Below are 22,055 nucleotides of genomic sequence, written 5' to 3'. Positions count from 1 at the left end.
TCTACCGAATATGTGTAGAGTGAGTTGAAGGAAAGAATTAAGGAACAAGGTATTTCTTTGAAGATTCTATCGAAAGAAATACTTACAAAGGAATGGAACAAAATTTGAATACTCTTATTCGAAAGAATTAAATATATCCATGCCAAAGCGCATGAAAAGTGTAATATTAGTTAAAGCATATCGAACGAAATATTCAGTGCCCCGTTATTTTAAAATATTTATTACATAAAAACTGTTTCTTCAAAATGTCTGAATGCCAGTTCCTTTTCAGAACATTTTTGAATCAATATTTCTTTTTTAATTTTAACCAGGAATGTTTTGAATAACTTTAGTTAAAACAAAGAGGTTTTAAAACAATTGATCAAGATTATCGAAGGAAACAGAGCAATTTCACTTTGGGAATATTTACACAAGTGTCCGAAAACAGATGGGAGCCATTGTATTCATTTTACTCACGAATTTAATTAACTTTTGATCAACAGATTTAGAAGCTTTGTGTTGCCACTGTGCAAAGTATCACATAGTTATATTTCAAATTTAATTAAAAAGCTCGCGAATGTAAAAGGAGCGCGCTGCCACTCGGGAAAATGCAATATATTTCCTGCTAAATTTAATAAACACCTCGGTAATTTAAAAAACAAAATGAAGCCATTGTCCAAATGAAAATACTTGTATCTTCCACGTGTCTGTTTGCCGTTGTTCAGCAAAGCGTAAGTTACTTATTCTTTCAAATTTAATCTGTTAATAAATAACAAACTTAGCGATTTAAAATAAAAAACGCAGATTAATTTCAATCATTATTTACTAGTGGACCCATCAATATACAGTAGTTACATTCATTAAAACCATCTGTTACGCCAAATGAAGGTTATTCTTTTGACTAATTTTAAATTTCAATAAATTAAGAATATGGTGTCAGTTTTTCTCTCTATAAAATTCTGCTTTTTTACGCTATAAACATTCATGGTATGCTTTCAAGGCGATTAGAACTTTCTCAACATACCAATAAATGATTTGTCAATCGTTACATGCAATATTGTACATAGATTGCAATATAATATTGTATATAGAGTCCAATATAATATTGCACATAGATTCCAATGTAAAAGAATGATTTACAAAACGATGCAGATTCGAATTACCTATCTGGAAACATTCGTGAAGTCACTGTGCTCAGTGAACGGATAATATAATCAATTAACTTAATAAATAACTAAATATCGAAAATTAATAAATAAACATATAAAATTTTTTAAAAAATTCTGAAAGCTTTCAGATTTTACATTACGCCCAAAGGGCCTTTTTTTACCATTTGTGAGTTACATTTATTTATTAAATATCATGTTCTTCGCACTTAAACCATAAAATTCTGTTCAACAGCAGTATCACAAAATAATTTTAAAAAGAGCATATCTTCAGAATTTCCGATACAATCTCGCACTAGGAGATAATTTTTTTCCCGTACCGAATTTCCATTGCTCGCTTTGAAATCTTTGAGTTTATTAACCAAAAAGTCGTTAAAGTGTTACAAAATATGAAATCGATAATAAAACAAAATCCAAATTCCAAATTAGGGCTTCGAAATGCCCATATTCGGTAGAGGATTATGTTATTCAAAATTTGGTGGCTCTAGGTACCGTGGTTTTATCACAGTGCGAGAAACATACATACATTTATTGAGATTCTTCATTATTTAATTTCTTTAAATATAACGCAGGGCTCTAATATTTGGTGGAAACAATTTGAAAAGTGAATCAACATTTATAGTGAACTAACGCAAAATGCCAAAAAGAAATTAGTAGCCCTTAACGCCTTTTAGACTAATAAATAAATAAATAAATAAAATGAATACATATCAAAAACTTACTCATATATTTTGCACCACTCAATCTGACATAGTATGTAAGAGAAGTTCATCATTTCGAACATTTATAATTGGCAAAAATTCGAAATTTAATTGGTTCAAATAGGATTGAGCTCAGGTATTTTAACCAATGAAATTGCATTTCTCATGACGTCAAATTTCTGTCTAGTTCGTTTTTATATTTCTGGCGGAAACATAGGCATGTCTGCAACAAAATTAAAAACTTGGCAAGGTATTCAAAGATAATTAATTCTTAATCTGTAATAATATTATTTGAACTAAAAATACAGGATAATGCTTACATAAATCAGTTATTTGTGTGCTCATCACGTATTAAAAGTATACATAAACGTCAAACTACATAATCAAGTATAAAATACGCGGAGTTTTAATGCAAAGAATCAACGTTGTTAAGTGAATATATATGCAATCGGTTTTGAAGTTTTAAAATACAAATTTTAAAGTTTGCTTGAATGATAAAAAATATTACTTCTAACACCAAGGAAAAAATCTAATTTATATAATTATCAGATCATTGTTTACTTTTATTTTTAGAAACTTATTTTAAAGTTAATTAACAAAAGATTGACGGGAAAATTTTGTCTTATGAATTTTCACCTGCATGGTATTCTTTTATCAGCAAAGGTTTAAAAAGCAACTAATATCTTTTCTCTTTTTTGAATACACCTCTTTTAAATTATAGGAAAGCAAACCAGTACAGAAAGCAAACCATTCAAAGAAATGCTTCACTAAATCTTCCGTTGTAACGATTAACATCGAAAAGAACGTAATGATGGGTAATCATTACATCAATATGGTAATGATGGTTAATCATTACCATATTGTAAAAGCTATAATATGGTTTGTAGAGTTATTAGGTACTTTGAAGCAGGAGAACATGAAAAATGAAAAATGCTCTCGCCGGAACTTGAGCCTGGAACTCTCGAATACGCGCGGAGTGTTATAGAGTTGCACCACGAAGGTACTCTGGAATCTGGGAGAAAATACCTTATACCCTCCCCCTTTTAAAGGCTACTAGGGATTAAGGGGCTCATTAGAAGAATCCTAGTGGTGAGGTGACGAATTATTGTTCACCACCTTTTACTTCCGGCGCTATTTGTAGAATCATTAGGTTATTTTGAAGTAGGAGAACGTAAAAAATGTGCAGTGCCTGGACTCGAACCCTGGACCTCTCAAATTTGCGTCGAGTATGCTTCCAATTACGCCACGAAGGCATGAAGAAAGTACGAAGAACATACCCTATAGGTTAAAAAACGATATTTTTTAAATTGGAATTGAAGATATTTTTTTGGCGCAATGAAAAGCTTCGCCTAATCGGAAATCGAATTTTCACCATTTTCAAATCTCTTTGTCCACATATTCCTCCGAAATTAGCTTCATTATCCGGACGTGAATGAAGTTCTTAACCCGAGATTTAAAATCCCACGTCATATCCACGGAGACGGGAAAAAACAGCCATGATTTATGAATATGCTGATCTATCCGGATGTAAAATAAGCAAACATTAACCGGAAAGGTTTAGTTATCAGGTTAGAGGCTTCCCCTTTTATGATAAATATATCAAGTCAGAAGCTACATATAAGAAGCTTAAAAGTTTGTGCAGTCCTAGCAGGTCAAACTAGTATCTGCTACTAGATAATAAAATACAAAATGTTTAAAATATGACTTATTGACAAGAATGTTATTGAGATCTTTTGATGTATAAAAATTATATATATTGAGTTAGTATTTGTCATTTATCTTCAACTAACATCTAGTTAATCCAATTCTATCTGAAATTCAAACAGGCACGCGTCTTTTCCTACTATCTTTTGTCAAGATTTACCAAGCAGCAAAAACATTAATTGTCTATAGAATATTATAAAACCTATTTGGTATAAACCAGTAACACTAGGTAAGTATCCCTAACCAATCGTCATATAGGTTTGTTCATAAAGCATTATATTGTAAAGAATTTTCGATCTCTTCATAAAGCATGATTTTTCTGTCCGACTTAGGGCTCCCTTGTTCCACTTGTATGCCGCAATTATCGTGCGGGAAAACACGGTGTGTTCCGGCTCTCTGATGTAATGTCGATGCGACACATGACCATGGAAGCTCCGAACTAATGAGCCCTGGCTGGGCGTAAAAGCGAAGGTAGGCAAAAGGGCGTGACCATTGTCACGCAAGAAGCCGCAGTTCTGTTGGATTTCATTTGATTGGTCCACAAAGCCTGCAGGTTGCTGTGCACTGTCACTTGACGAGGAGAAGTCATCTGATAGGATCTTGCATACTTCTTGAATTGCTAAAGCAAAACACAAGAAGGTTCAAACTAAGGATCGTTAAGCTACCGACTTAAGGGCCACCACAGTTTACATAGTTAATAACTAATATTTTAGGCTGATAGTGGTGGGTATTATAAATGCAGCTGTCAAATCTGTTGAATTCCGGAAGCTGTTAACGAATATTGATGTTGCTGGCAGTACTCCCAGAAAACCTATGAAAATTAACATAGTAGCTTGCCTCATTATGAGGGCTTTGCGTCTTCTTTTACTTCTTCTAATTTACCTTGCTCATATATCTGTGACTATTTAGCTTACTTCAATATAAAATATGCAGATCAGTGTGGCCATTTCTAATGATTCCACACTAACAGGAAATCGTTCATAAGCAACAAAAAACAGGTTGCAAGCTCCTCACTCCCTCAAAATCACACAAGATTAGAATCCCATTTCCAGCTACATCTGCGTTAGTCAGTAAACAGTGCACAATTCCCATTCCTTTTTTTTTTTTTTTTTTGCAATGTCTATGATGAGGAAACCAACTCAAACGGGCTGCTTTGGAAAAGAGTGAGTGGAATGCAAACCATTAGTTTTCTCTCATGATATCTAATCTTGTGAAGCCTCAGCAAGCAAAAGGTCCGTACAGATCCGTACTTTTCACTGTGCAGACCTTGAAGCCGCTGTGCATCAGTAGAAAGACTGATTCGACGTCTTTTAGCAGTTCCAATGATCTGAATCCAATACTCCGGCTCGTAAACCTCGTGATAGGAAAATCAGCGCAAAATTTTCGCGATGTGCTCATCGACATATAAATACTGTGGTAAAAAAGTACACCACATACCGACAGTCGTTCTACTGGTCACCAGCGGCTTCACAAGATTGGGAATCATGAAAGGAAACTAATGGTTTGTTTCTCAATCACTATGTTCCAAAGCGGTCCGTTTAAGTTGGTTTTCTCATCAAGGGTTAAGTTGGTCATTGGTCATTGGTTTAACTTGGTCATTGGAAAAAATAGGAATGGGAATTGTGCACTCTCAAATCAGTGAATGATGAAAACATTGTAGACACGCACTTTCTGACTCTAAAAGTTTCAAGTGAATTTTTGTCTAATAATTCGTGAGCATAAGAAGTAATATTTTTACCTCTATACTACATATGTTTATGTTAACTAATAAATATTTTCTGGAAAACCAAAAAGGAAATTTAAGCTTTCGAGATCTGAAAATAATGACAATTTAATGCTATTTATAACAGTAAATAGAGTTTAAACTTATCACGGTGACCACTAAGTCATTATTTAAATGGCCTCTTAAAGACATATTGGTAGAAATTTATAAAAAAAAATATAGCACTAAAAGATTAAAACGAGGAGACAGTATAAGTCCTGTAATAGGAAAAGGACGTATGACAAAATTAAGTTTTAAATATTTAAACTTATAAAGAAATTTTAAAAAGTAAAGAAAACAATTAGAATATTTTAACTCGGATTTATTTTTAATGCAGACAATATCAAGATGGAACACATATCAGATAAAAATGCTTTAACCCAAGTGCATGACATATGATACTAGATGTGCCTTTTATAAATTAATATTCAATCAGTTCTCATTTCCGAGCGCTGGAGATAAAAAGGTTCGCCCCCCCCGTAAGATTGTTACCATTGCTCGCTTTCCAATTGTTGAGTTTCTTACTCAAAAATTTGTTAAAGTTTTACAAAATATGAAATCGATTATGAAACAAATTCCAAATTTCAAATTTGGGCTTCCAATGCCCATATTCGTAGTAGGATTACATCATTTAAAATTCGATGGCTCTATGTACCGTTGTTTCATCACAATGCAAGAAATATACATACATTTATGCATATTTTTCATTTTTAATTTCTTCAAATATAATGCAGGACTCTAACATTTGGTGGCAACAGTTTGAAAAGTGAAACGGTCATTTATAGTGATTCAACGCAAAATCGCAAAACGAAAACCATAGTCCTTCAGGGACAAATTCCCTTTGGACTAATAAAAAGAATTTGAAACATTTTCACATATTATATTACGCACCAAAGGGGCGTTTTTTTTTTCCATTTACACAAATGCGAGCAATTTCGAGAGCATTTAGGCTAATGTCCCTTTGGGCTAAAAATATTCAAAACAGCACACCTTTAATATTTGCGACAGACATTCTCGCGCGCTGGAGCTAAAAATGTTTTATTCCTTACAGTGTTGCAAATGCTCGATTTGAAAACGTTGAGATTTTTAATTGAAAATTCGTTACGTTTTACAAAGTATGAAATAGGCTATAAAAGAAATTCCAAATTTGGGCTTCTAGGTGCCATGTTCAGGTGGAGGCCTATGTTTTCCAAAATTTGAGAGCTCTGGGTACTGTTGTGTTTTCACAGTGCGAGAAACATACACACATTCATGCAGATTTTTCATTATTTAATTTCTTTAATACAAGGAGATAATATGTGGTGAAAAAAGGCTTTGAATATATGGGGAAAAGGGAAAATTTGAAAAGGGATTCAATGCTTTCAGTGCTTCAACGCAAATTGCCATTCTGGGACTAACAGCCCTTCTAGGCTAATACTCCTCTGGGCTAATAATGATAAAAATGAAGAAATAACAACGAAAGCAACGAAAAATAAATGGATGGAAGTTGTGAGATATGAAAAGCAAGTTAGTTGGTTAATAATTCTGTTGCCATCGAAATTAATCAAATTAATTAAATGCATGTATTGCTTTTCAAATGTTTCATTGTGTGGCAGTTATAAGCAATGTAATACTATGATTTAGAAGAAATTTTGTTAGGAAAGGACTATCTTCTCTTCTCATTATGTCAGGGAAGAGCTATCTTCACTAACTGGATACATCTGCTTCAAGTGAAGCAATAAATTTTTAAAAGAAAATAGTCTGCTGCAGCTTATCAAAGCCATTGATGCCTACAAAAGTTTTAAAAGCGTTAACTTAATAATAGTTATTACATTAAAACTAAGAAACGTAGCTCAACTACAGAACTGAATTGAGAGGACAAAATTCAGGATATTTATTCCAGACTGATAAAAAGAACATAAAAGATGCCAGAATTTCGAAAAAATTAAAAACTTAATTTAAACAAGTTGAGGAATTGCAAATAAAGTACGTAAATCCACATGCCTTTCCAGTTTCTTGAATGTTGACAGGTAAATAAATATATTACTATCTCAGACGTCAGACACAGACAGGCGTGTGAAGGGCAAAGAATGCGAGACAGCGCCCACGAAAACTCAGATAATTATTATGAAATAATGCGCACGGGAACGAATAGAAACTTCAACCTTGAAGTGAAACGAAAAAGAAGTATTTGAGACTTTAATTAAAGAGGAGGCAGTAAATTAGATGTTGGATTTATGACAATTTCAGTCATATGGGAAAATTAATTCCTTTCATTAATATTTTTATGATACTTAGGCGGTTTTAGAAGATGAAAAAGAATCTGTGGTAAAAATGTGTACCGAATATAATAAGTTGCGCACTAAAACAAAATTTTATCGCCACTGAACGTGAATGTGACTTTCAAAAATGTAAGTTCTGAAACTCAATAAACATAAAATGCAGAAAAATGCTTAATGAAATAAAATCTGTAAAAACCTGAAAGCTTATAGATTTTATATGACGCCCAAAGGAGGTTTTTTTTTTTAACTTTTGTGTGTTAGCATTACTCATTAAGTATCATGTTCTTCGCGCTTAAATCATAAACAACAGTTAAATTTGGGCCCATAGTAGAGTGGAAGACTACGTTGTTCAAAATTTGATGTCACTATGTACCGTTGGTTTTCTACAGTGCGAGAAATATACATACATTCATTCAGATTCTTCATTATTTAATTTCTTAAATATAATGCAAGGCTCTAATATTTAGTGGCAAAAATTTGAAAAATTGAATGCCGTTTAATAATGCATGTCGCAAAATGCCAAAACGAAATTAATAGCCCTTCTGGGCAAATTTTCCCTTTGGGCTAAAAAGCACTTCAGCATGGAATTCTGGAAAAATACAAGACTGTTTAAATTAAAGGTTATATATATATATATATTTAAATTCTGGCTTTTGTTGAACGAAATGCACAAGAAATCTGAAAGCACATATTCAATAATTTATCGTCCAGTTTGTATTGCCTAAAATAGAATGCGTGGGTGAATTTTGTACATCCAAAGATATATTCTAATATTCTCTCAGAATGCCTGAAAATAAAACGAAGAACGCATTTCGTAATTAAACATAGATTGCTAGAAAAATTTTCGTCGCACATAGAATCAGGTGCACCAAAGTTATTTATCTGTACAATTGAAAGAAAAAAAATCAGAATGAACGACTAACATTCCTGCACTATCTTGAAGATAGCACTTCGGTACGTTCAGAAAACACGCTTACTAGCAAAGAAGAAAAAAAAAGTAAAATTATTAACAAAGAATCATTTTTAACTTTTTTTCGCAGAAATTCAATCTCATAAGTTACTAGAACGTTAAAGGTTTAACTTACGTTTTAAGAAAAACTAAAGATGAAACTAAAATGACAATGTCAAAATAGAAGAATTTATAACGAACTGAAACGCTGACTTCTTATATGTTAAGTTACAAACATATATTTTTTATCCAGTAAAATAAACTTTATAATAATAACATAAAAGTAAATATTTTGTATTAAAACTGGTAAAATTTACATACCAAATATTCAATTAATTCGCAAATTTATCATTCCTGTAGGCTCCAATTCTTCAAAAAGGTTTCTGAAAAAGTATAGTAATTTTAGAAATAATAATTTTGAGAAACGGTTTTCATAATGAATGAAAATATCTATTCGATTCTAATTCAGAAGTCAAACAACAAAAATCAGCGTTATATCTTCAAATTTTCTCAGGACTAGTTTGGGTGGTTTTACCGAACCACCATCCTCAGCTGCAAAAGCGCAAATGAATGAGATAGGATATAATGATTAGATAAGATAAGACAGCCTGGATAGAAAATTAGCTAGTGGCGCTATTTGTTGATGAAACCAGAACTAAAACATAATTTCTTTAAAGGCCGAAAGCAAAGATGGATTGGATTGGATCGTTAACTAGAACAGAAAGATTTTTTTGAATGTGAAATGCCTCTAGAAAATCCAGTTCTCCAATGGAAGATGTATTTTGAATAATTTTGGCAGCAGAAAAATGGAAAGTGTGATTTTCGGATCAACAATGTTGGGCAACAGAAGACTTCCTGTGCTTCCTTTTTTCTAACAAATGCCTCATGTTCCTTGAAGCGAAATTTTAAGGGTATCTTAGTTTGGCCCATGTAAATTAAACCACACTGGCAAGGAATCTTATAAATACCCCAGGAAGTAATATCCGGAACGGGGTCCTTGAGTATGGAACTCGGAATTTTATTGATGGAAGAATAAACGACCCGAAAGTTAAATTTCTGCAAGATATGTGCAAATTTATAGCTAATTGATGGAAAGAAAGGAATGACAACAGAATTTTATTAATCTCCTAAAACAAGAGTGTGACTTTTAGTGTGTTGAGATGAGAATTTTTTAACTGCTTAATTAATAATGTTGGGTGAAATGCCCCTGTCAATAGCTATTGCTTTTAAATAATTTAGTTCTTCATCAAGGAAACGTTGGAAATACAACACTGATTTTTGTTGTTTGACTTCTAAATTAATATTTGTTCGGCGTGTTATTGTATCTTAACTAATCTACTGTTATACATTATTTGTTGTATTATACGCACTTGGCATATTTCTGTTTCTTTTAAATTTTTATTACGTGTAAAATATAGAAATTAAAATATAATTGAATTTTTAAAATAATTACTCGGTAATTAATTAAAGCATTCTGAAATTTCATTTGAAAATTGATGTGTAAATAAATTCAAAAGTGTAAAACCTATGTATAGGCTAACTATCGAAATTCAAAAAATGGGAACAAGATTTTTCGCCTTTTAGATGTTACTAAATTCAAACGTGGCAGCTCTGCGCACTGTGGTGTTATCCGCATTTAATTAACTAAAACCTCTGCCAAAGATTGCACTGTCTGAACTCTGGTAATTATTCATCAAGTTACCGTACATCCTATTTAAAATTTTATTAACAATTGAAAGCCCTGTGACCAACAAAACTATATATATATATAAGCCTTAGAATATTGTTTGTGACGTCTTTAAGTAAGTATACAACCGTGTATGATGAAATATATCCGAGAAATTAAAGCAATATATTAAAAGCAAATAACTCTAGCAGGAGCATTTTGGCTTTAGGATTAAGAAAATGACTCTTTCTCGTGGTTGCTTGTTTTAGAGAATTTGGGGGTTTCTTTTAGAGACTCCGTGCCGGTCACAGGGCCAGTTTAAACTTAACTGTCTAACTTATCTACATTTTTTTTTTTTTTTTTGTCATGGCGAATAATTGAAGTAGTATAAAAATCCACCCAAAAGAAACTCCGTGCGTAAAGAACAACTTTAATTTCTCTTTTATTTTTTATCTTCAATTTAAAAAATAAGTGCTCTGCACGTAATTGAAGTACTCTTGTTTTGTGAATGAACGCAGTTGGCTAGAGTGTAGCAGCTAAAAATTCTAATTCAACTGCCTAATCAAATAGAAGATGGAATTAATATAACTCTAAATTAAAATATTCAAATTCACCTCTAATTTATTAATAGCTAGTAACGGGCAGTCTCGGACAGCCCTTGTTGAGAAGATAGCCTCTCAGACAGCCCTGGTTTCTTTTTAATTCTCTAAAACAAGAAGTAAGTTTTATTGATCCTAAGTTACAGTAGAGAATCTAAGCTACTGAAGCATCATGCTTGTTTAACTCAAATGTCCATGAACTTGGGCTATGTTGTGTGGAAGGCAAGAAGAACAAGAAACGAGAAAACAAAATTAGTAAATAAGCGTAATTTGTCAAACTATGATGTCTTTATGCCCAGACTTCGAGATAAGGATCGAAGTATTCAAAGTAGTTGAAATAAACATTAGAAAATTACTAAATGTAAGAAAAATAATGCAATCATAGTAAAAACAAATCAAAAAATAAAAAATAAAAATATATATAATAAGAAAAGTGAATGTACATGAAGATATAATGGCCAGAAAAAGCATTAATTATATAGTACATAGTACTCTTTTCAGATTAATTAATCTTAGGAGATAATATAATCAATTTTATTTAATAATTATATATAGTATATATATATATTTAAACAAATTTAAATTTAATTTTTTAACAAACACGTATAAAAGTAAAAAAGCAAATTTAAATTCTAAAAAAAGAAAAAAAGCCAAAATAATTTTTAAAAAAATGTGCAAACATATAAAAGATTTAATACTCGAACTAATCTACAATATCATTTAAATTCAGAAGCATAAGCAAATCAGATGCAAAATCAATCCATGAAAATAAATTTACTAATTTAATAAATTAAAATTAAATTAAAAATTTTTTTAAAAATGCATATGTGAATGACCGTTGAGTAGGCAGGAGACAGACTTATCAAGGGGAAGTTACCTCCAAACCTAACTCTCCAATTATTCAATTCGTGTTTCGTCATTCATGCAGGCAAGGGTAAAAGCATAGTATATATATATATATATATGATGTACCAGCTTTAGTCGTAGCTTAAATTATCAGACGATAAGTTTTAAAAAAAACAGGATCCATTTATTATTATTCAGGAGAAATAGCAGTTACAAAATCAGATATCCGGAGTAAATAAAAAGAATTACTAATAACTTTTTGTATGAAGTTTACTGCATCATGTCATTTAAGAAAGAGCCCTCGATATTCCTTCGCGAGTCTTTTTATAGCCTCTGGAAAGGCGGTGCTTCCAAGAAATGACGTCAGTCTCGTCAGCCAATCCAGTTCGCTTTAAATATTTCCAGAACATTCTATAACTGTACGTGTAGAAAAAGCGGGAAAAACAACTTGACTACGGGGCTGTGGATTTAATTTCACGTATTTTCAAATAAGAGACCATCGCCATTAAAAATGAAAAGAACATACAGTTAGAATTTTAAGTGTATTCTTGACTATGGAATTTTTTCAAAACACATATATATATAGTAGTCAATATATATACTTTATATATATATATAAAGCTAGCAAATAATGCATAAGCAATAAGCAAGCAAAAATCAAACGATTTGAAGTAAGGTTATAAGTAAGTAAAGGAATTAAATTTATCAAAATTATAAAATAATATACTAAAATATTATAAACAAAATATACAACAAAAATGTTTTGATCGAAAGGAAACAAATTTTGTTAGAGAGCAATGATAATCAGACAAAAATAAGCGAAAGAATAAATGAAACTCCTACAAGGAAAATCAAATTCAATCACCTAAATTATTCAAATACAGAATGAGTGGGTTTTTCTTAAGAAAACTGATTTTAGTCGCATACCGGTAATCATAAGTAATATTAGTAAAATAAACGTTTAATACGAAAAGATTATATATCAGGTCTGTGTAACTTAGATGAATTAATCGGTGCCTTTTCAAAGTAATCAGAAAAACTATACTAAACAAATTAGTACTAAGATTTCTATAAATATTTATAAATATATACTATGCAATACAGCATGAGTATTTTCTCTAAATTTAAATATTTTTTATAGACTAAAATTCCGAGTGAGCAGTAATAAACAATTATTAAACACGGAAATTTAAGGGAAAAAATAAATATAACACTGATGTACAAAAACTGCTACTTAAATAATGCATTCACTTTGTCAAATATTAATGTTCGTGCAAATTCTTCTAACAAATCGCATACAACTACTATAAATAATAGACGAGTCATAAAATTTTAGTACTTCAAGAAAATTTATATAATATCATATTAGTGCATTAAAAAGTAGAGAAAACTTTTCTCGTGATGCCAAATAAGAAAAACATTATAACATTTCTTCCTTCCTTTTTATATATTTTATTACAAAACCTCGGAAGAAAAATTGTTTGGATTACTCTCAGTTGTGTAAATATTTCAAATAAAGCAAAATTATAACAAATTTACAACGAATTTTACAGTAAATTTCTTCCTGTTTCCAAATTCGAAAAAGAATTGACAAGTTATGTGCAGTGATATGCAAAAATAATCATTTACAGCAATAATCACGAGATTTTTCAAGGTTCTGTAATAGGACCTTTAAGCCTCGTGGCAGTAAAAACTGGTTATTTTGCATGTTTTTTACTTTAAACACGCCCTGAATGAATTCTTTTGTATTACCATTTCAAATGCTTTTTTTTTTTTCCCCTGAATTTGAGGAAATGCATTTCTTTACAATCAAATATATAGACTTTATTTCATTAAACTATTATTTTAATACTGATTTAGATTATTGCACTTAATTTGACTAATACTATATTAATAAATTCTGAGTTTTATAACAATATTTCCTAGTCATTAATCTCTCGAAAGAGATCTCGTAATTATTCATTATTAATTGTTTTTGCTAGTTGAAATACTTAATTTAAGCTTATAGCTTAACATTAAATTTTTTCTTTAAGTTTTGTTTCCTTTGTTCTTGACTTTAAGAATTCGATTGTTTTAGATTTTTAACAGTTTTTTGGCAGTTTTGAAAAATATTTACTTAGCTTGCTACCTATAATTTGACTAATTGTTTATGTTGTTTTAATAATTTCTTATTATGTTTAAGTTTTGTTTAAGTTACAGTATTTTCTGCTTTGGGTCAAATTTAAATTTACTTGGCACTTACTTTTGATAAAATCACCTAGCTAATTCAGAAACGTGGGTCTGCTGAAAGGTTTTTGTTTGCTCCTTGAAAAACAGAAAGAATTTCATATTGTTTCTATTATATTATTTTCATTAGGTAATTTTATTGAATTTTTTTTATTTTGGGACCAATCTTGCGTGTTTTGAGTCTTCCGGTCAGAATGTTAACCATTAAAAAACTTTGATTTAGTTATATAATTATTATACCTTGATTATATATAAATTATAATATATATATATATATATATATATATATATATATATATAAATTGCATTGTTAGTCAGGTTTAACTTTTGATTTTACATTAACGTTTTGGCTAATGCTCAATTAAACAGGAGTTATATTTATTTTTAATTTCATTATATTGTTAATATATATGTATATATATATATATATATATATATGTAGGTAGGGTTAGGAATAAAAAGCTTCAATCAATAATAAATTAAAATTTTGCGAATCGAAATTTTAAAAAAAAACCAGTGAGTCACACGAAGGATAAATTGTAACTTTATTAACACCCTTTATTAAGCTTTCATGTGAAAATTACGTATTTTCTCTTTCGCCTGGTTTCTTGTTTCTTCAGATATCCCCGAAAGACTAAAACTAATGATGTTAGCGGGCGTTTTGCAAAGTCCATATATACTTTTACTCATTGGCGCTTTTTCGACGCCTTACATTGAGATTTCCAATATCTTTAATTACATTAAATTGCATTAATAATACCTTCAACTTCATTATTAATTAAAATGCATTATTAATATATGTAACTGCATTAAAAATACAATATCAGCAATTAGTGATTTCTACCGGTCTTGAAAAGTGCTGTTATCTTTGTGCAATTCATCTAAATCAAGCATATATATACTGTACTTTAAGTCGTATATTCCCTCCTTTTGTAATTCCTCCTTAGAGTTGTTCAACTTCTGATTAGAAACTTCTGATTTATTGTAACTATGTAAAATGTAGGCACAAATAGGAAAGTATTAGGCACGCAAGGAAGGCGGGAGAAATACCTTATAACATAATACAGGGTTATTCAAAAGCAAAGAGCAGATTTCAAACATTTATTTCTTCCAAACTACAAAAGATAGAAACATGATTCTAACGTAAATGGATAGAGACAGGTTTGCAATTATGGTATGCATTCAGTATGAGCACCGTGTGTTACTGTTACACGACAAATGTCAAAACAGTGTCTCATTTTTTGCCACACATGAATCAGCTGGTCTTTGGTTATCGAATTCCCTGCTTCAACAATTCGATGTCGTAGATCTTCAAGAGTGTCAGGCATAGGAGGGATAAAACACGCCCTTTTATGTAACCCCAGAGATAAAAATCGCAAGGAGTGATATCTGGACACCAATCTGCTCTTTCTTTTTGAATAACTCTGTATAATACGTGTGTCTAAATGTGTGCTTTTTAATATGCATGTAAGAAAACCCTCCACAAGGATTTGGGAACAGTCAAAATGGATATTTCTGTTGAGATATGTTCCCAGAATAAAATAATTTCTTTATTTCGTATAAGGAAGTAAAAGAAAATGATAAAGTACTAAAGTAAACGTTTAAATGCATGGGACGGGGGTTCTGGTTATACATGGTTATATATAAATATAAATAAAGAAGATATATATATATATTCTTTTTATAGCTTCATATTCACTAAGGTATGGAATGAGACATAAATCGATACTGTACCGGAACCGCAAATGCTTTTACATGGAAAATGGCTGCAGATCTCATTTACTGAAATTTTCAGCTGTCACTGACAAAAGGATTCCACGCTGCTTCGAATTTCTATTACATTATTTATCTGATCAAATCTCGCAATAAATGAACGAAAGTAATAGAAACATTAACAGCATCTTCAGAACCGTGGTTTTAATATGATTCCCCAAAAATAAATGCGAGTGCTTTTTATATATATCTAGAGGTATCGCCTCTAATTTCCAGTATCGCCGCAGTTTCGGGGGAGGTCAAGCAATCTTTAGTTGGTTTATAAAAATAGATATATAATGAATTTTAGTTCTGAAAATCTTGCTTAATGGGAATGACGAACTTTTCAGTTACGAAATTTCTCAGTTAAGTAAAATTTTGTTGGACAAATTTTACTCTAAACCTTATTTAAAATACTTAACTATCATAAATTTAATGCGATTTCTTTACTAAATGCTTACTCTTTACTCTTTACTCTTTACTAAATTACATCCAGTTTCGAAGTACTGTATGCGATACATTAGTTAGTTAAAAGGCTGCTACAAAATTTCATTTTAATGCTGAATTCTAAATTTTATATATCAAATAAGTCTTTTTTAAATGATGCCCACGTCTTATAACTCCTTTTGTTTTTTTATTACGAATAAAATTTCGAATTCTCTAATCTTAGCCCAGTCAATACTCAATTCTCCATGCGACTGAAATCGTTTGGGAAACACAAGAAAAATTTTAAAGCATTTAGTAAAGAAATCGCATTAAATTTATGATAGTTAAGTATTTTAAATAAGGTTTAGAGTAAAATTTGTCCAACAAAATTTTACTTAACTGAGAAATTTCGTAACTGAAAAGTTCGTCATTCCCATTAAGCAAGATTTTCAGAACTAAAATTCATTATATATCTATTTTTATAAACCAACTAAAGATTGCTTGACCTCCCCCGAAACTGCACTTTAAATTCAAGAGTCATGAAGTAAACATTTAAATAAAGTTACTTCTCTACGAACCCTGTCGTCAGTAATGCAATCCCGCGTCGTAATACTAGTTTCATTCTGCAAAGATATTTTTTCTAAAGTTCTGTAATGCAAATAATAACTCTGTTGTATTCGAAGCTGAATTAGTTATTAATGTCCTAGTACATTTCATAAATGTTCTAAGAAATTTTATAAGGCTAAAAATTACAATGGTATTCAGTGATATGCTCATGGAATGTTTCTACATCACAGCGATTGGACACAGTGTGTAACGTTACATCACTTTATTCACTAAATTAGTTAAGGTTAGTTGCCCAACGTCTGTCTGCGAAGGCGAAAGGATACCATCGTGAGTGACTCCAATTTAAGCTGCATATGAAAACAAAATGATGAAATTTACATGCACTCAGCCTATTCGCCTGTCCAATGGTGTACAGTTAGCTGTTGGAATATTCACTGAATCAAAATGATTAAACGTAATGACAAGATGCATATAATCTCCATGAATGCTTTGTCAGCCTACTGCTTCGAATAGAAGCAAAGCTTCAGAGAAGACCACGTGAATACTTCCTGTAACATAAAAAACCTGCAGCGGACACATAGGAAGTGCTCATGGCTCATAGGAAGTACTTTACATATAGGGAGTGCTCATAGTTTTAAGTATCTATCTTACAATCCAGAGGTAAATGGAACCTTGGTTCACAGAATCATGCTCATGAACTTGCATTGCTTTTCGGCCTACATCGGTCACCAAGTTTTGCGTCGAGTAACAACACATTTGGCGGCTTGCATTGTTTTTAGGTAAATTAAAAAGTATGTTGATCTTTATCTTTCCTGAGAGATGTAGCTTGCTATTTTAAAAAAGGTATTTCGAATAGTTAAGAACCTCTCTTTATTTACGAACGTAACCCATTTTGTCATAATAACATAAAAGAGATCAGGGCATTTTAGTAAATCAGAGGATTCAAAAATATTCTTCAGCAGTTATTGAAAGGGTTACGAAACAATTCAGATGAGCCAAATGGGTTTGAAATGCCTTTTCGAAAACTACAGACTATAGCAAGAGCTTTATAATTTCACAACACATGCCGTTCGTTGATGCACCTCCGTGTAAATATAGAAAGTAAACAAACTGAGCAATTATGAACGCAGAATTCATCATGCATTATGTAAAATAATATATCCTTTGTCATCGACTATTACGAAATATTCGAAATCGGGTAACTTATGACGTGCTAAAGTATTGAAGAAACTAGTTACATTAAAATGAATTCTAGGTTTGTAGCCAGAGTTGTCTCCAATTTACGATTGGTATTCACTTTTTAACTTCTGTTTCAATGACTTTTGCCTTTTCATTGTGTTATCACATAATCGTTGAGATTATTAACGCCTATGCAAAGGATGTTACAGAGACGAGGATTCTGGAAGTATGTCTTGAACATTTGGCGCAGCACTGATGTATCCAATTGCAAAAAATATAAATGGAAATGGCGTCAAGAACTAAAATATGACACACTTGGTTCTACAGGATTCCTAGATACACAAAACTGTAAATTTCACATTCATATTATTGTTCTCGGGGAAAAAAACCTGGTTAGTTCTTTTTAGTCCAGAAAAGGTTTGTCCCTGGGGACTATAGTTTTCGTTTTGCGACGAATCACTGTGAATGTCCCTTTCACGTTTCAAACTGTTGCCACCAAATATTACCGCCTGTATCATATTTGAATAAATTAAATTATGAATAATATGCATAAATATATACATATATGTTTCTCGCATTGTGATAAAACAGCGGTAGCTAGAGCCATCCAATTTTGAATGATGTAATCCTACTGCGAATACGGCCATCTGGCAGCCCAAATTTGAAATTTGGAATTCATTTTATTATCGATTTCATATTTTGTAAAATTTTAACTATTTTTTGCTTAACAAACTAAAGGATTTCAAAGCGAGCAATGACAACGTCGTACAGAAAAAACATCTTTATCTCCAGCCCGTGAGACTGTGTATCGGAAATTCTAAAGATATGCTCAATTTAAAATTATTTTGCGATATTGCTCTTGAACTGAATTTTATTGTTTAAGTGCGAAGGACGTGATATTTCATAAATAAAGATAACAGGCAAAATGTTAAAAAAACGCCCCTTTAGAAGTAATTTAAAATCTGAAATAGGCCATGATCATAGGCCAAGATTGGATTAAAGCAACTAGGAATTGTCGCATTCTTGTTGTCGAATTGCTTAGAAAATAGCTCAGCTGGGCACAAACTCAAAACCTGATAGTCCACGAAAATTTAGTACTTCATTTGTTTATATTTAAAACTCTCTAGAATAGTGGATTAAGTCAATTTGTGCACCAAATTAGGTGTTTTTTTTTTTTTTTTTTTTTTTTTTTGCTGTGTGGGACCAAAAGTAAAAGTTCAGTTTTGTGCACCGAAAAATCTGTCTTTCTGTCCGCTGGTCGAATTGCTTGTTTTAGTGTAGAAACTTTAATTGTCAAAATTGTTTTTTAACGGTTTTTAACTGTATTGGATATTTTATCTTTTTCTGTATTTTTTACAATTTTATTGAAGATATTTTCAGTTTTTATGTATTTTTGCCTTGCTGCGTAGTGAGAACTGAATAAGAAGTATTAGTAGTATATGTAGTGAGAAGTTATTGAATGAGAAATATGTATAATTTAATAGGCCTTACGAGGAAGTCATGTGGTGTACACATCAGATTTTTTAATTTTTAATTTAATATATTCTACAGTTTCAAAGCATCACTTAACGAGCTTCTACTGATAATTTAAGGAATTTCGTCAATCTTATGCTTGGATTGGATATAATACTTAAGCAACAGTTCAAAAGACAAAATTGAATCCAATGCTTTTTCCAAATATTCTTTCCATCTTTTCAACAGCGATGCAGAATTCAAATCGTGGCTCATAACGGAAAAATAACTTGCTCTCAACGCCTTTTTATTTAAGTTCTATCTTATTCTGAACGACAAAGAGCTAAGTTATTGCATCGAAATGTCAAGTATATCAACAGACATAAAATCTTGCGGCCCAAGGGGACCTCCGTTGTCTAATGGAACTGCAGAAGATATACTTTCACTTTTTGTCCTTCACGAGTTGAAACTTAAGCAAATTTTCTTTCTGTTAAAATTTCCTTCTTCTCTTTTAGCTCCACTTTTTATGATATTATTCCTTTCTTCAGGATATTTCCGCTATGAGATTTATTTTAACTGTCTTACGGGTTTCTCCTTATATAGAAGTTTTTCATTTTTCTTCAGCTGACTCCCTTCAACTCTACAGTATATATATATATATCACGAGTTTCTTTCAAATCCTATACTTAGAACGAACAAGAAAGATTCTGAAATTCTGTGGCTATTTTCACAGAGACTTACTCATTGTATTTTATGCCACTGTCTAAGATAAAAATCTTATCTTGAAGTTTTTTTTGCTGGTTTCAGTAAAACATTTATTGTACTTTATTTTACCAAATATTATTCTTTTTTTGCGTGAATATTGATCAATTTCAGCACTCAGTACTTTTTTAGAACCTCTATGAAAGATAAGAAGATAGTTGGGAGCATCTGTGTTTCGTTGGTTTTCGACGGGCAGTATTCCTCGACTTTAGAATTAGCCATGCAGCAATTAGACTTTAAGTTCAAAGCCTGAATTTTACTCACTAGCAGCCGAGCGGTAACAGCCTCTAAACATTGGTAGTTTCGTCCAGGTTTTGAATTCCGGCGAACGGGCTGGCTTCATGGGCGTTTTCGAGGTTTTCCCCACGTGTAACGTGGATATGAGAAATTTCTCTTAAAACGTCCTCCACAGGACATCTCTCCCCTTCTGTATAGTGCCTAATGGCGTTGCACGTAATAAAAGTAAATGTCTAAGTTTTGCACAATGTGTCATTTTGCACAACGGTCAATTCCGTAAGTTCGAACAATTTTGTACTATAAAATAGAGGGAAGTTTCTCCATAAACATGACTTTTATCGAAAATCTTAGACTTTTTCAACGATATTTTACATAAATCTCTCTTCTTCAAGACACAAAAATTTCTGCGACAGTTTTCTGAAAATAAGTCTTTTAAATCAAAGAAATAGAAGTAACTAATAAAATAATGGGTTGAAAATGTAACACCATCCTTTAAGTGAAACATAAAAGAAAAGCTAAAATAATTAAAAGTTCTCAAATAAGAACTAGGCAGGAAGAACTAGACTGAAATTAAAATTGTTAATTAATAATGACAAATCTGATAAATGTAGAATGTTCCAGGTGAATTCTGATTTATAAAATGAATACGCTTTTTCCGTTAGAAACGTCTACAGCAAAATCATTTCGATTTTTGGTTTCGAGTTTCAGTTACGCTACCGTAGCATTAACCATGGATGAGATTGGCAAATGTAAGACTAACACGAGACATAAAATTTTTTAACTTGGTCAGCTGTGATGTTTAATTTGCTTTTCAAATTACAATTGTAACGGCTTACTAAATCGAGCGATCAATATACTTCAATAAATATAATGCTTTTATAATTTAAATATTCTTTTATTTTAAGCAATGAAATATTTTATTATGCATATTTAAATGATGAAATTTATAATACACTAAAAAAATTTATGAACATTTCGTCATTATTTTTGTTAACAAAAATTTTCATAACGTTACGTATTACATACCTCACTATAAAATGATCACTCATTTTTCTTGTACTTTTATTTATCAAATTAATTTATGTTTTAGACGTACAGTGGATATAATGTTTAAAGGCCATTCAAAGAACCACTCGTGAACAAAGATAGAATATGCATTTATTCCCTCTTCTTTCGATATAAGAATCGTATTCTAGAAAGGCTTTGTAGCTTTTTATTTTGAGAGATGTAAATATAATCAAATTGATAAAGAATATTATGGATTTTCCATATTTAGAGTATGTTACAAGATATTTAAGACAGACTTTTCTTCCAATTAATATTACATTGTTATACAGCTCTGCGTTTACACAAAAAGCCCAGCAAAAAAGGAAAAGAAAAAGTAAACGATTATACATTTATTTAGATATTTAGTAGGGCTTTCATGGGAACATAATATAGCAGAAAAATGGACTGTGTAACTATGCAGAGGTATCTTATAAGTACTTCACCACACTTCTTGGAAAGCAGTTCATAGCTTTGTTGTAATGTAAAAAGAAACAGGATTTCATCGTTCATAATGCATTGCATGGCATCTCACGTGAGCAATAACTTTTAAGATGTAAAGGCTTAGGAGGCGATTGTAAGACTTCAAAGTTAGTTGAGTGTTTCTCTAACCACAATTTGGTAGCTCTAGATATATACAATATGTCTGTATCTGGTTCTAATTTAAGAGAGAAAACACATCGCATAGAATATTGGTAATGAATATATGTATCTCATTAGAAAAATATGTAGTATAACTCAACTATCAAGCGTTTGTAAATACCATGGAAGCCTCTC

At 31.2% G+C, this 22,055-nt stretch overlaps 1 protein-coding gene across 2 annotated transcripts in view; it reads right to left on the bottom strand.

The window, feature by feature from the left end:
- Nucleotides 1-22,055, bottom strand: part of LOC118187679 (cGMP-specific 3',5'-cyclic phosphodiesterase-like) — an 883,923-nt gene that overhangs the window by 767,331 nt on the left and 94,537 nt on the right. The window contains exon 2 of one of the 2 annotated variants that reach the window (XM_085817555.1): nt 8,844-8,905. The exons of the other annotated variant lie outside the window; for it this stretch is intronic. The gene's annotated coding sequence lies outside the window, so the exon portion shown is untranslated. The remainder of the gene's footprint in view (nt 1-8,843; nt 8,906-22,055) is intronic. 2 annotated transcript variants of the gene reach the window in all.

The sequence above is a fragment of the Stegodyphus dumicola genome, chromosome 5 (genome assembly GCF_044657685.1).
Source record: "Stegodyphus dumicola isolate Sdum_Otavi_A_Nest chromosome 5, ASM4465768v1".
In the NCBI taxonomy this organism is placed as follows: Eukaryota; Metazoa; Arthropoda; class Arachnida; order Araneae; family Eresidae; genus Stegodyphus; species Stegodyphus dumicola.
The sequence above is the reverse complement of the archived record's forward strand: the minus strand, read 5'-3'. Positions and strand labels throughout refer to the sequence as shown.